This window comes from Pleurodeles waltl, chromosome 9, assembly GCF_031143425.1.
Source record: "Pleurodeles waltl isolate 20211129_DDA chromosome 9, aPleWal1.hap1.20221129, whole genome shotgun sequence".
Lineage (NCBI taxonomy): Eukaryota > Metazoa > Chordata > Amphibia > Caudata > Salamandridae > Pleurodeles > Pleurodeles waltl.
The window spans coordinates 69,597,737-69,604,937 of NC_090448.1; positions in this window are offsets into that span (position 1 = coordinate 69,597,737).

The following is a 7,201-nucleotide window of genomic DNA, read 5'->3' on the forward strand; positions in this document are numbered from 1 at the left end:
TGTTCGTGGGTCATTGCATGGCTCCTGGGTCGGTTGGTATACTAGATATCTATGAATCCCTGCTCTCATCTTATCACACTTATCTATCCATCATCATATGTCATGTCTCTATCAAACTATCCTCCATTCCCACTCTGACTCATCCCAAATCCTCTCTACTACTTTCATCTCCTAAATAAATCTGCCTAAGCTCTTTCCTCTGCTTCCACATCTCTCACCAAACCTCACTCTACTACAATGACCTCCCACACAACCCTACTAAATTCTCCTTCATTTATCTCACCCTGCTACTATGCTCTCCCTATCCCTTCCACAGACTCTTCCCTCCTCCATCCCCCTTTACTCATCCCAAGCCTTTGGGTCGAGTAAATGAGGGATATACTCCCCATTAACACTTCTGGATTTCTTTCCTCCTCCACCCCTCCATTACTCTAGTCAATCTAACTAACAAACTCTCATATCCGCAGCTCAAATTAACTCATAATAATACTACAACTGTACTCATTATTTCCCGATACTAATCCATCACTAATTCTTGATGGGTTCCAGAGTAGCGTGCTACTCATCGAAAAGCGCTTCGACGCCTCGTCAGGGGTAGTAAGCGCTTATATAAATACTATTACAATACAATACAATACAATACAATACAATGGGTGTGCAGTGGGTGTGGTTAAAAACCCACAGATAGATTACAACAGGCCAGAGTGCATGCGCGCTTGACCTAAAAACAAAAGCTTGCTAATGCTGCTACCAATGTCATGGGGTGCTTTCACACCTATTAATGGATATCAGCAGTTAAAAATCTACAAAAACAAGCTGAAAACCTTACAGTGGTTTTCAGCTCGTTTCCCAGCCACTATGTGATATTAACTTCTCACCGGGAAGCATGAGAGGGGGAGCCGATATGGTGTGTCACACGGTGGTACAGTGTGATTTGACAGGTCTGTTAGTCTGGCACATAGGTTTCCTACATGTAACAATGGTAGTTGACAACTGCCTTGCAAAGACATTGAACACAACGAGTAAGTTAAATAACAGGCATTGGCAAAGCCAATAGGTCTCCCCTATGATAGCCGTTGGCTTTGGAAACGTTTTGTAGCCACGCTGTACAGCAGCATGGATACTTTGCAGCATAACTAAAAGTAATTAAAAACTGCGCTACGCCACAGCTGATGGACCTTTTTTAATTGACGCTTTAGAGCTGGATGCACCATAATCCTTTTTATTATTTTTATCCATGCTGCCATGCTGCTATACAACTTGACTACAAATCATAGCCAAAGTCAGCAATGCTCATGATGTACAGAATGAACAAAAGACAATTACAGAACCAATAGCCACAAAAACGAGGGCTATTGGTTTTGCCAATGGTTGGTAGGACACCCTTGTGATTATGAGCAGTTCAGTTCATCTCCTTATGCATAAAAAAGAAAAAAATCCGACATTTGGCAAAAATAATCCTGATATAAAGAAAGCGATTGCACCCATGTCCCTGTCTTACTGAGACTACATTCGGAAACAGATAACATCTGTTGTCGCAATAGACATCCATTTCATAGCAGAAAGGGGTTTCTTTAAAGTGTGTGTGATATAGTAAAACATAATCCCAAATGGCTAGAGGTTCAGCTGGTGCACAGCGAAGAAGAAAAAATAAAAAGTAGTACAGTACAATCAGAGTGCGATCAGCGGAAGGACAGCGATCAGCACCTCATCCATGCTCCAGCTGAAAGACGAGGAAGCCAGCAGGCGCTGGGATATTAGAAAGCAGCGGATAAGTGACAATGAAACTAACAATGGTAAGAAAGAGGTGGGCAGCAAGCCCCTTGTTTACAATATCTCTCGCCAGTGAGAGCACATGCAGTACATGCGCTGTCGCAGGTGAGCCCTAAATAGGTTGTTAATAGACAGGGTTTCACCGTTGGAACCTATTGGCTTTACCACCGGTTTTTACCAATGTGGAACACAGATAGAATTTTTAAAAATGCTTTTGATGCAGTCTTTTTTTTTCTTTTTAGTTACAGATCTAAGTACTGCCAGTCCCTCTGCAATGGTCTCTTGCAAGTATGATAGCATTTTAAGAGCTTATAACAATGCTGTATTCTTAAGTACACTCAGCTACTACCTTTACAAGCTTCAGCTCATCCAAAATGTTGCAGTTGGTCTCATCCTAGGACTAAGTGGGAAAGTGAGCATCACTGTTCATCTTCCTGCCGTCCATTGGCTCCCCATATGCAAACTTTGTCTGTTCAAGGCCCTTTGTTTCTGTCATAAGGCATTATACAGGTTGCCTTCAGACAGTTCCATGGAATCTCTTTTCTCTTTTTACACTCCAGGGCACTGTCTTCGCTCAAACACCTTGTTAATATTCCCAAATTCACGAAAGCTTGTATAAGCACCTACTCTTACCCAGTAGTCACCTTTTAAGATTGGAATGCTCCTCCATTGGCCATTTGTGCAGAAAAGCGTCTTCTCCCATTCCGTGGGCTTCTTAAAACTAACATATTTTCTTCATAACTCTTGTAACACCGTTCTGTTGTCACCAGGCTATCATTTTTGGGGTATTTACACACATTACAAAATCAGAAACAATCAATCAACATTTGCGATATCTTGGAGTAAGACAATCTCATTTTTAGGTCGAACTCGCAAGCGCTTTGACCTGTTGTAAGAATTGTGGGCTTTTAACCACGCCCATCACTTTCACTCGTTTGTGGGCTTGCCTTTAAAAAATCCTTTATCATTGGTGAATGATTTACGTTTGTCCCTCCTTGGGGTGCTTTTGTTACCTCCTTGGCCATCGACCCTCTTACATGGAGAATTGCACATTTGCCGATACTTTTGACTGCAAGCAAACTTCTTTTTCCTTTTGTGTCTCTTCTTCGCGCTCATGCTCATGGCAGCTGTGGCACTTTGAATCAGCTCACTTATATCAACTGTTTTACTTTTCATTTTCAATTTTAGTAGCAAGTAAAGTCCACTTAGGAATTTACAACGCTAATAGCTCTAACTCAAGCAAACGCGAGACCCATTGCATTGAAAATGCTTGTTTTTATATATATTGTTTCGATTGATACTACCATTCATAATCAGTGTTATAATACTACATTTAATGGCAACCTCGAGGATAAAGCTAATCACAAGTTGGCGGCCATGAAACATGTTGGCACATTCTCTTGCTCCCCTGGGCCCTATAATGACGTCACCTATTTTCTGCTGTAGCTTCACAATGTCTATCCTTTGATTTCCAATAATTGTATGTGTATGCCGAAATTCAATTCGTATTTCACTCATACTACATGCCCCTTGGCTTACTTCAGCGGGGCTTCTCTAATAGCACATCAGTCGCTTTATATACTTCAGTAAGGTCTCAGTCATAACTCATGTCTCACATCTTCTATACCAGCAGGGTCTAATGCAAATTACAGATCAGTGGCCTCACTTTAGCAGGGCTCCACTCATACCGCACATGAATAGCATCATATGCTTTAGCAACGTCTCGCTTAATCTCATCTCATTGGATTCATATACCAGCAACGTATCACTCACAGTACTTATCAGCAGCCTCACTTTAGCATGGCTTCACCCACTACACATTAATGGTGTCACTCACTTTCGCAGGGTCTCACTTTTACCCAATATCTTTGGCCTCATTTACCATCAGGGTCTCGTTCATACTACCTATCAGTTGTCTCACTCCAGTGGGACTTCACTCATATCACACATCGATGGCATCATACACTCCAGTGAGCCCAACAGGATCCAGGGTCTCACTTCTACCCCATATCTTTGGTCTCATATACCAGTATGGTCTCACACCTACTACTTATTACTGGTTTCACTTCAGCAAGGTTTCACCCCACCACACATCCATGGAGTCATACACTTTAGCAAGGTCTCACTTCTACTCCATATCTTTGGCTTCGTAAGGTCTCACTCATATTACATTTCACTGCCCTCATACACTCCAGTAGGGTCTCACCTATATCCTATAACTTTGTCCACATATACCAGCAGGGTCTCATTCATACTACATATCAGTGGACTCGTACACTGCAAGAGTGTCTCACTTGTACCCCATATCTTCGGTCTTGTATAACGGCACGGTCTCACTCATACTACATATCAGCGTCCTCATACACTTCAGCAAGATCTCACTTACATCCTATAGCTTTGTCCACATATACCAGCAGGGTCTCAATCATACTACATATCAGTTGACTCGTGCACTTCAAGAGTGTCTCACTTGTACCCCATATCTTCGGCCTCATATAACGCACGGTCTCATTCATACTACATATCAGCGGCCTCATATATATTCCTGCAGGGTCTCACTTATACCCTATAACTTTGGCCACATATACCAGCAGGGTCTCAATCATAGTACATATCAGTGGACTCGTACACTCCAACAATGTCTCACTTATACCCCATATCTTCGGCCTCGTATAACGGCACGGTCTCACTCATACTACAACATATCAGCGTCCTCATACACTTCAGCAAGGTCTCACTTATAACCCATATCTTTCCCACATATACCAGCAGAGTCTCACTTATACCCCTAACTCTTGGGCTTGGCAAAGATAAAGCAAGTCTGCGCGCTCAGAGATCCCATAGCAGAAAAATATTTAGAATCCTTCCTGGAGGTGAATTGATGATGTACTGGAGCGTAATCTGTATCTGACTTGAATGGCGGGTTCTATCTTCCTCTCCTGGAGACACAGAGTAGAAGGTTCTCCCTCTATAAATCACCTGTAAGCTCCGCCCGCTGAGCCACGCCCCGTCCACCCTCGAAGTAGGCAAAGGAATTCCCGCCTTTTACCAGGATGATGGACAGCTTTCCAAAACGACCCCACTGCGTTTACTGCCGATTCAGGTGGTGCGTTGTTGATGCGCAGAAGCACGAGGACATCTCCAAAAGCACACAAGGTTGTTGGAGACGTTTCCCCCATGACCCATCACGTAGCCTTAGTGTACAATATAAACAGGGCGTAAAAAACATGCTAGGTAACGCTTACCGACTTACTCGTAAAAAATACTCCGGTTGGGTAGGCCATGATGCTCATTTTACAGAAACTAAACCTCAAAGGAAGCACTTACAAATATAAACGTAGCAGATGCCCCAGTTGAAGCTCAGCTTCTGGAAAGGACAAGCCACCCTAACTCTTGGGCTTGGCAAAGATAAAGCAAGGCTGTGCGCTCAGAGATTCCATAGCAGAAAAGATCTAGAATCCTTCCTGGAGGTGAATTGATGATGTACTGGAGCGTAATCTGTATCTAACTGTGACGCGCGGTTTCTATCTTCCTCACCTGGAGACACAGAGTAGAAGGTTTCTCCCTTTATAAGTCACCTGTAAGCTCTGCCCGCTGAGCCACGCCCCGTCCACCCTCGAAGTAGGCAAAGGAATTCCCGCTTTTACCAGGATGATGGACAGCTTTCCAAAATGACCCCACTGCGTTTTACCGCTGATTCAGGTGGTGCGTTGTTGATGCGCAGAAGCACGAGGACATCTCCACAAAGACGCACTAGTAACAATCACATTGCCAAGGACACACAGGGTTGCTGGAGATGTTTTCAGCGCTCTTAAATCTAGTGAAAGGTCTCACTTGACATCCCCTTCCGAAGTCTAGCTATCTTGCTGTTCTTGCGAATCTTTTAAACCCTCACTGGTCCTTATGTGTTTGTTTCTAACTGCATGTCAACACAGTTTAATACATAATTGTCTTATATACAAGAAACAGAAGGAATACAGGCTGCCTTTGATACGGTTGACCATGACGCCCTAACTCAAAGACTCCATGAAGCCGGCATACAAGGGATTGCTCTCGACTGGATTACTTCCTATCTTTAAAAAAGAGCAAATATCATCCACTCGCCCCCCTTCTCGTCCGAACCCTACCTCACAAAAGCAGGGGTCCCCCAAGGGTCAATCCTCTCACCTTTGCTTTTCAACATCTACATGATATCTTTACCAGAACTGATCAATGATTTCCATCTCACATGCTACAACTATGCAGATGACACACAAATACTACTTAAATTAGTAGACCCTAAAAACATTGAAAACTCACAAATCTTCAGTTGCCTCAGAGCCGTTGATCAGTGGATGACCTGGAGCCATCTCAAACTAAATACCTCCAAAACAGAAATACTCATATGTGGTGACTGGAAAAGTTATGACCCTCTGTGCGTCTGCCCTGACGATCTCGGACCACCTCCTCAATTATCCAAGGAAGTTAAAAACCTAGGAATCACCATGGATTCCAAGTTAACTATGAATGCCCAAGTAGACAAATTAGCACGCACAAGCTTCATCACCTTAAAGACTTTACGACGCATCTTCCCCCACCTCGGATTTCCACACAAGGTGCAAGCTACTATCTCACTTGTACTATCCAAACTGGATTATGCCAATAGCCTCTACCATTGATCATCTCTATCTGTTATGAAAAAACTACAACGTATCCAGAATTCCGCAGCCAGGCTACTACTACATATAAAGCCGCAAGCCCACATCTCCCCTGCCTTGAGAGCACTACACTGGTTACCCGTTGCCAGAAGATGCACTTTCAAGCTGCTTTGTATCACCCACAAAGCTATACATGGAACAGGACCGCTTTTTATCAGAAAGAAAATGACCAAATACATCCAACAAAGAACCCTCCGCTCAAGACTGGCACCCCGCCTTAGAACACCACCATACAAGAAAAAGACTATAGGTGGTACATCCTTCTCCGTCCAAGCGGCCAAACTATGGAATTCATTACCCCCAACTATAAGAGACACAGATAACTTTCTGGTCTTCAGAAAACTACTCAAGAGTTGGCTCTTTCCTTCATAACCACCTTTTTCAAACAACTATGAACTGCATATGCCTATGTGGATAAATATTTTTTTCAGATTATATGTATATTTCTATTTATTTATAGTTTCTTTGGAAAATATGTATTGCTACTATGTCATAACAATAAAATACACACACACTCTTTAAACCTGTCTGACTAAGTATTTTTTACCCATGATTCTAATTATGTATTGTATGTGCATGTGTGTGTGTGTGTGTGTGTGTGTGTGTGTGTATATATATGTATGTATATATATATATATATATATATATATATGTATATATATATATATATATATGTGTGTGTGTATATGTATATATATGTGTATGAGTATATGTTGTTTCTGTGCTTGGCA